This window comes from Ostrea edulis, chromosome 7, assembly GCF_947568905.1.
Source record: "Ostrea edulis chromosome 7, xbOstEdul1.1, whole genome shotgun sequence".
Classification (NCBI taxonomy): Eukaryota; Metazoa; Mollusca; class Bivalvia; order Ostreida; family Ostreidae; genus Ostrea; species Ostrea edulis.
Genome location: NC_079170.1, coordinates 80,231,108 through 80,241,233, shown reverse-complemented (window position 1 = coordinate 80,241,233; position 10,126 = coordinate 80,231,108).

Below are 10,126 nucleotides of genomic sequence, written 5' to 3'. Positions count from 1 at the left end.
TTCTTATTTTAAATTCTTCAAGTTCAATTCTATTTTTGTTCTTTAGATAGTTTGTAAATCTACGAGTTATTAGGAATTGGGGGCCTGAGTTTATGTTGTTACAAGGTTATGTTTAATTTTCAAGGTGCAAATTGTATTTTGTGAATTGATGGAGAACAGAACAGATTGCATATATTGTAGATGTGCTTAGCATCTGCAAAACCATTTATGTAGTTTGACTGGCTCTCCACTCCAGCCAAGTTTGGAACAGTACATGGACATAGGCAACTACTTTAAAGGTAAACCCCTTCCACCAACAAAAGAATCACCGAAATCTTTTTCACTACAACCTCCGTCGAAATATTGAAATACTCGGTCAGCATTCCTTTCCTGACAAATAGTACACCAGTGACACAAAATGCCGTAATGCAATGTCATCAACAATTCGTTAACGTGATAGTTGACTTGTCTGCCCCATTCCCCACAATTTTCAAAACCCAGTATTCTCAAAAACGTTTCCCCACCATCGTGGTTTTAATGCAGTTTCAATGTATATTTGTTTTAAAGCGTTCTTTTTTATTGATACAGGAAGTATCATCTTGGGTTGAAAGACAAAGTAAGTGATAAAAATGGTTGATATGCCAGCTTAATTTAATTGTCCCCACAAGTGTCTATGAAATGGCTAACAACTTTTTTTAAACCCCATCGCTTGAGGTCGCATATGACGTCACACATATTGACGCGTAAAGTATAAAAAATAAGTATACACGTGGTAATATTTGATTTTAGTAGCTTTCAAGCTAAAGAAAACCCAAGTAAAATGGTTTTTTCTTCTTTAAATAGCATTAAAAGTCATTTTCGGCATGTAAAGTATTAAGTGCTGTTCCACGTAAGAATAATGCAAAATTGAATTTCCGCGGCACATCCAATGTTACGAAATTGGGCCAAACTTTTAGAAAAAAAATAGTTGGGTGCATAATATATGACAATCTGTTTATTTTCATTTTTTGTCACCCAGTATAATTTTTATTTAAAAAATCGAAAAGTTGTTACTGTGTACTAATTCATACAAAATGTCCGGAATACCAAACGGAAATTCTCAAAACAGCAACACTGAAATAAAGAGCCATTTACACATACCTCAAGGTAAAATCTTCAATCACCATTTTAAAACTTCAAAAGTGTGGAAAATTTTCATTCCGGTTTTATAAATAATAAAATAATCGCTGAATAATCGTGAGTTTTAGTTATCGTTCGTGGAAGTTTCATAAACACCGCTAGATGGCACACCGTGACTAAGAACGCTGGTGCGTGAAAATCGCGGCGATCCAAAAATTAAATACAGCCTTGCAATGGAAAAGTGTAGTGTCGGTCATTTATATTATGAACACATTGAAACACCCACACCTAACATACATACACTGATCAATACAGTGCCCCCAAGAAATAGAAACAAATGAGTACATGTACAGTATAACAGCGGATCTAAATACAATCGAGATTACACGAGTCGCCAACAACAACCACTGAGCTAAGCCAGAAAAGCGAAAGCTCAGTGATTGTTGTTTACATTATAAACCTTTACAGAAAAATTTCCGACTCCTGTAATCGAACTATAAGTAGAATTCAATTTGATTTAGATAGAGTTTATGAATGGGATATATATGTTAAACAATTGTGCGCCACACGCTTGCACTTCGCTAAATTGAAATCATCACGTTGAATTAAGTTTTGTGATATAAAATTGTAACTTTCCGAAGGTTTTAACAAAATTAAATTAATTTTTTTTACCAAATAATTAATGAATGCATATTCATTTCTGTGTAAATGTTTAAAAATATAGCATAAACTTAATAGTAAGTAATTTGATTTAATTCAATTAATATAAAAACACAGTAGCTAATTTTATATAAATATATGCACTAAGAAAGAAAGGTAACTCAAGCTGCAAGTCAATATAAAAAGGAAAGATAACTCACGCTACAGTGAAGTTTAAAAAAATATATACCTGTTTACCTCATCAAAATGATTTTTTTTTATTATTATTTATTTACTCTCTCTCTCTCTCTCTCTCTCTCTCTCTCTCTCTCTCTCTCTCTCTCTCTCTCTCTCTCTCTCTCTCTTGTGTAAGAAACTTACCAATTTTTCAGATTTTTTTTTTGCCCATATATTAGAGTATTGCCACTATACAGGTGTGAACATTTAGAACAAAAGATTACCAATAGAATATTATACAAAAGTACACATAATTAAGTGACAACTTTAAATTGGTTTATGATGATGATAGTGATAAAATAAAATCGAACAATTTTACATACAGGTAACAACTGTACAACTACTATAAGCATACATGTATGACACCTTGTGTTTAAAATGTGTACTGTCAATTTACAAACCAGGTTTTTTTTTTTATACATTCCGTAACTAGATATGGAAATCATTATATATGAATAAAATGTTTAATTTCAATCATTTTTAAAACCCAGTGAACTTTGAAAATTCACATCAGCTGAACAATGGCAGTCCAATGTGACTCAAGTGAGTGATGTGGCTCATGGGCCTTTTGTTTAAATTAGGGTGGGGTTGTTGTTGCTGTTAAGGATCATTTGTAACTGTCCCGTTACAATTATAACTGCTTTCACAAGTATTTGAAATAAATATATACCCTTTTTTTAGACAATGAGGGACAGTCAAGAGTCTTACTCCCAATCAGTATCACAGAATTCTAATTGGAGTGAAGACCGTGAGTTAGATTTAACGGGGGAGGGGGGGGGGGAGGGGGGATTTCAACCTCATCTTTCTCCTTGTCCATAGCTATGATCTGAAAATTATGTTTGTCACAAATAACAGTTCTTTCTCTGCCCTTTTTGGTTTTAATTCTTTCCTTTTTAAAGTTCTTTTCTTTCCAATATTTTGTGTTCACCTTTTCTTGCATTTCCTTTTCAATTTCAACCTTTTCTTTCTCTCAAGATTTCTTTCTGTCTGTTTTTTTTTTATTCATGTAATCTCTTTTTTCGAAGTGTGGCAAGAAATTGGGGATTGTTTTTTAATACCTCCCCCTCTCTCTCTTTCTCCTTTTCCTTATTTTGTCTTTCTTTAGCTTCACTGGTTTTTTTTTTTATTTCACCCTATTTCTTCTATCTTCTCCCTTGATTTCATTAACCTCTCTGGGCTGCTCATCTTAGTGGCTCATTGAAATCTTTTAGTCTATGGCACTTAAGAAAATTGGAATACATATCATTACTGTAGTGTCTGCAACATAATTAAATTGCAATATATTTAGATTTATCATTAAACAATTAAAATCTTGACATATATTTGTTTAATTAGTTTCCACTTCTTCAGTTTGAAATATGTGAAAATTGACTTGAAATATGTAACTTTAGACTGAAAATTGAAGGATTTTGAATATGTATACAATAGATGTTATGGGTGTAAATTCCGAGTTTGAACATATATTTTTACAGTATTTTAATCCATTACATGTTTAAAGTAAATACTTGAATAGTTATAGTTATCATAAAGATAAATCACAATACATGTTCTTGAAAAAATCTATGAAATCAAAAAGCCGTTGCTGACTCCACAAGGTTGCGGACTTTACAAAACACAATATATCTGCCAGAAAATTTAGCAATAATGAATTAGAGTCTGTTTCTTTGGTAGATACATTAGTAGCTGTATTACCTCTTACCAGTAAGAGTATAGAAATATAAGTCGTCAGGCATTCCAAAATATGCACATGTTGCGGACACTACAGAATTTTGGGACATTTTTATGCCAGTTAGAGAAAAATGCGCCATTTTTTCAAGTTTTGAATAATCCACTCAACTTTTCTATAATGTTTCATTTAGTATTCAACTCATTTTTCAAAGCAAAACAAAAGTTGAAATAATGAATTAACATGTAGTTTTTTTTTACTTGTAAGTTTAAACATTGGAATTTTATAAAATTGCATAACGTACACGCATTTTCATATTTTTAAATATTATTTCGTTAATATTTTTTTCGATTTACATACAGTAAATTGCACGTAAAAGTGGAATAATTTCTCATTGATCTGGTTTTTATTACCAAAAGCCTCTTCTATAAATCTCTTTGAACAAAAACTTGAAAATAAAGCCATTTTTAGCTGCAACAGTATAACACACAAAATACCCCATATCTTCAGTAATACATCTTGAATATTATATTTAAATAGAATATGGGAGTGTTATATATCAATGGGTTTGTTAAAGGTACCATTTGGTCAATATTTGGTCATATTTGTTATGGGTTTAATCATATATCTTGATGTAGAATGCATTATAACATTAGCAAGTATGAATTATCACCAATACTGTGAAAATGGCGTTAAAAAAAATCCCCTACCCTTAATGTAATACTTAATCTCTTTAGTGAAGTTTATCAACTGGCTCTCAATTCACATGGGCTGTATAGAAAAGAAATCTTCGGGGGTGGGAACATTCTTTTTCCGGAGATAATTAATTCTAACCTCTACATATGACAAGCCCATTCACTGTGATCTACTTCTCTAAAGAGATTAAAGAATACCTGAATGTTGAAACTGAGCCCCTGTGGTAAAGAGATATAGGCCCTACCTTGTTTACATGGTGCTTCATATGAATATTAACCGATCGTTAGTGTTGATAAACCACACATCTTTACATGTAACAGTAACATGACCTCTTCATTAAAACTTACAAAGGTAAGCTTAAAAACAACTCCAATTCCAAATTGAAATTCGTCTGTACAACTCGTGGTGGAAACAAATGGGTTAGGTATAATGGGAATTTCGATCCCGACCTAAATTTCTCAGAAATTATTGTTTTACCTATTTGGTAGGATCATATATTATATTTCGATAGTTTAAGAAACAAAAATAAAAATACATTGATATAATCATTAACTAAAATAATCAAAGATAAGTTAATGCACAATTATTATATTTCAATGATTTCAATATATCTCGTTTTTTTCATTTTCCCGGAATTTTTCACCATTTTAAAGGAGGCATTTCTGGGAAAAAAATGAATTTTCCACACTTTTGAAAATGAAAATTGATTAAACAAAATCCCCTTTTCTCTTTTATAAATCTCATACGATTGTAAGTGTTTGCTGTTTTAAGAAAAGTAATTTGAAAAATTAGATGTTTTTTCAAGAAAACCATATTCATCAAATAAAATCAACCGTTGTCATGGAGACAAGTGAGATATTGTCACTATGGCAATGCATAAAGGAAAAGGGGACTTTATTTGCCATTGTATATTTTTATTGACCAAAGTATATTGGTATTTTCCTCTCGGTATTGATTATACAATTTACAATTTATTGCCTATTTTTAGCTATTTTGTGTTGATTGTGGGGGTAATCTATTTTTAGTAACATATCTCTGCAGGTATGCATCAGATGAAAAAATTAGTACCACATATAGGGTTCTTATGTATTGTGGTAAAGTATATATAAGTATCAATTCAATCCCTGACGGTCGATGTGCCACCCTTTGCATGATTCTTACGTGGAACAGCACTTAATTTTACAAAAATATCGAAAGAAAAATTCCGCAACTTGCAATCTGTCTTTTTAATGACAAAAAATCACGAATGTATACTCTATATACTAAACATTTTGTGCTGTATCCTTCACCTTGACATTTCAATCTACCGACAACGTTTTATCTATCAACATTATAATTTTCATTCACATGTTTATTCGATATATCCCAATGAATTCGAAATGAAAGACTCCATAGTGTCTTCCAATACTAACAGTTCCCGTGGGGATCCGGGTTATAATAAATCCTCAGTAACCCTTGCTTGTCGTAGAAGGCGACTAAATAGGGGCGGTCCTTCGGATGAGACCGCAAAAACCGAGGCCCCGTGTCACAGTAGGTGTGGTACGATAAAGATCTCTCCCTGCTCAAAGGCCATAAACGCCGAATATAGGCCTAAAATTTGCAGTCCTTCGCCGGCAGTGGTGACGTCCCCATAGGAGTGAAAGATTCTCGTGAGAGACGTTAAACAATATTCAATCAATCAATATTAACAGCAATCTGGCAAATCAACTTTATGACAAATGGGATGCCTTAAGTGTGTCATTCATTAGCAATATATCAATGCCATCTGCATATGATGTTTATATATCCCGTCTGATTCGGTACGTAACATTTTGTTCTACCTATGATCATTGTTTAAATCTGACAGGCTATTGACAAACAAGTGGATGTTACAGGGATTTCCATAGTTTTGATTAGAGTCGTCATTTCGCAAATGATATGGTCCGTATACAGTATATGTAGTGATCTATGTTTCCCATACATGCTGCCAATTGATTCAATGTCGTTTGGGGTATGTCATATCGATTGCTAAATCATTTCTGCTGTCTACCATGCTTCTGTTTTACACACCTTTAATATCCCAGTCAGTGTTAGAACACTGATTTTGACTACAGATAACTATATTTACCTGATTAATAAAATGACTCACGACGGGTGCATCCTATCGACAGGGGATGCTTACTTCTCCTAGGCATCCAATCTCGGGTTTGTCCAGTGGTCCGTGTTTGCCTCACTATATATTTTATATCGCTCATACGAATTGTGAAGTTGATCACTGTTTGTAATCCGCTCCTTTCATCCTAGACAGTTGCTTCTTCAACAAAAATGGACAACGGAAATATTCATATCGGTTGGAATTCCCGTGCGCATGAGTTGTGCTCCTTCGTTATCTGACCTGCTTTTATATTCTCATTAAGCAGAGTTTATTCTTTAAAAAAACCCATCTACATGAGAAGAAAAAAATATCTTGCTGTGGCCTTCAATTCGACATTTAGATATATCGACAACACATTATACATCAACAATATCTATTTTCATTCATATGTGGATTCGATATATTCCTGCGAACTCGAATTAAAAGTCACCACAGAGTCGTCCACTTTTGCTTTATACATAGATATGTTATTGGAAATAGATACTAACGGCAAACTAACCACTCAACTTTATGACAAACGGGATGATTTTATCTTTTTCATCGTCAACTTCCCATATTTTATGTATCAATATTCTATGACCATCTCATATTGTGATTATATATCTGAAGTAATTCGATACGCAAGAGCTTGTTCTGCGTGTAGTCAATTTTTAAATCGAAGCAGTCTACTGGAAAGCTAGCTGATGGTGCAGGGGTTTCAACAGTCTTGTATAAAGTCAGCATTTCGCAAATTATATGATTATTGTAACGATCTAGTTTGCCAATACTCCCAATTATTGGGTTAAATACTGTCTGACTTGTTTCATACCGATTGTTAGGTCGTTATTGACACACTGATGTTCAGTACGTACGGATAACTCCTTTTACCCGATCAAAATAGAGGACTAACGGAGGGAGTGACCGGTGGACAGGGGATGGTTACTCCTCCTAGGCACCGTATCCCACCTCTGGTATATCCAGGGATCCATTTTACTCTCTATTTTCTATTATTTCTAGGAGTTTTGAGATTGATCACTGTTCGTTATCTTCACATTTCTTACCGATTGGTTGACTGTTGTAGACACTTATTTTAACTACGGATTACTCAGTCTATAGGATCGAGATACACGGCCCAGGACGAATGTGACCAATCAGTAGGCGTGTTTAATCCTCTTAAAAACCTGAGTTCATGTAAGCCCATCTCCTAATTTTGTGTTCATTCTAGAATTGATGAGGTTGATCATTATTTTCAACTTTTCATTAGACAGTAGCTTCCACACATCCCTTCTGTATTCTTAGATGGTGAAGATGCGGGTACTACCATTGTGAAAATTGTTGGAATTTCAGACTATATGTCTTCAATTAGCCATAGAATATGCATATAAATTAATTGGTACCGTATAAGTTGTACATTATGACCCCTGGGTCGAGGCTTCTGCTGGTGGACTGTTAGTCCCCAAGGGTCTCTACAGCCCAGTAGCTAAGTACTTCGTCAATAACTTGGAAATACGGATGTATATTTAATTGCTGGGATAAAATTTAGAAATTCATTTCAAAATTAAGGATTATATCTCCCTCATGCATAGATTCGATCCTTGGACGAATTTAGCTCTAGGTTTTTTTTTCTTGGCTCTCTCATTTTCCTTTTTAGTTCTTACAAGTTTTTTGTCATTTCAAATTTCTAAAATTTCGGCTTGAGCATCACTGAAGAGACATTATTTGTCGACATGCACATCTGGTGCATCAAAATTGGTACTGTATCAGATTTACATGCAAGATGAAGATAACGAACAGTGATCAATCTTATAACTCCTATAAGTAATGTATATTCATGAAGGAACATATATCGAGCGATAAGTATCCTCGGGGACAGACTGTCCACCAGCAGAGATACAAAATCTATAGTAATTGTGGAATGTGAAAACGTACTATCTATTGTTAACTCTCGGTATATGTTATTTCATTTTATGCATGCAACAATAGAATCAAAGATACCTTCAAATAATCAATGATGCATACATATTTAATTTAAATCATTGTCTACATAATATCATCAACTGTTAAAGTAAAGGACACAATGTTTCAGTTAATAATGAAGGGAACAATAATTGATTTATTTCACGGTGTCTTTTGAATTCTAAATCATGAAATGCAGCGATTAAATTTATTTAAGATATATTTTATTCAATTGTTGAATTAATGATATGTGTATCATTATTTGAAATTCCCCACACACTGATTCAAAACGTTATTTATATCTTAATCTATACTCCCGTTTGGATCCCGGTAGGAATGGATCCTCAGTACTCTTTGTTTCTCGTAAGATGCAAGTAAATGGGGCGATCCGTCGGATGAGACAGCAAAAACTGTGGCCCTGTTTCATAGCAGGTGTGGTAGGATAAAGAACCTTCCATGCTCAAAGGTACTAAGCGCCGAGCATAGACCTAACATGTGCAGCCTTTCATCGATAATGGTGATATCTCCATATGACTTAAACAATATACAATCAATTAATTTTTATTGTATATAAAACACTAATAATCTAACGCATATATAAAATAGTACATGCTCATTAACTCAGATAACAGTATTCAATATTTCAAATAGGTATAATGCACATGCATTTCAGGTTCCCTAATCAGGAGGCAAGACGCAAAGTTGAAAAATCTAAATATAGACTACTACAGTGTCGCATCACCCAGTTGTGGTACTATTAGAACAAGGGACATATCAGCGTGTTTCGATTCCTTAAGAAGTGTGAACATATCTACAGTGGAGAGTGAAGAATTGTATTCATGTGATATTATTCACAGTTTCCGGGTGAATCTGACCTTTTTATATGCATTAATTATCATTGTACTAAGTATTTCTGTGTACTGCTTTGTTTATCTGCACATGGTCCTGTGTGTGAGGTACACATTATCGACAATGAATATGTCTATTATTTTATCACTGATACGTTTGTCTTGGACTTAAACCAAAATGGCGAGTTGTCTCGAGAGAGAGGGCTAGGTGCACTCACCGTGGATCATCGTGACCACGGGGAAAAGATTCAGTAACATGGGATCAAGATTTTTGAAGCGATCGGTCTATTTATTTTTCTCAAAAACAACATAAATGAGAATTTTCTTTGTCTAACACATATCGCCGGAACACGTAGACGTATTAAGAAACAGAATATACCAAATACTTTGAATGAAAGTAGTTACTTTTCTCAAACACTTGTGTTTAATATCGAGTACCTAAGAAAATTCGCACGGATGTTTGCTTCATGAGCTGAAATCAAGGTTTGAAATAATTTGAGAAAGAAACATGATAATGTGTCACAAGAATAAAATACGACATTCAATTTCTTACTAAATTGGGGTTCATAATAGTCTTTATTTAAACTATCTTCAGTATGTTAACAGTCCTTTTCCCTTGGGATATTGGAACGTAAGGGTGGAAAATTCAGTTTTAAATAGTACCAAATGTGTATTCTTTATCAATTATAATACAAATAGCACTGACGCAGCAAAATAAATGAGAAAGGGCTGTCCCTCCCCCGTCTCCCCTATTTGGTATGTATATACATACAGTCGACTATATCGTGTCCCTGACAAGTATTTTGAGCATTATCGGGACACAGCTTATCACGTGGCTGATTTGATATTCAGCCGGTCAAGATGAGGTCAAGA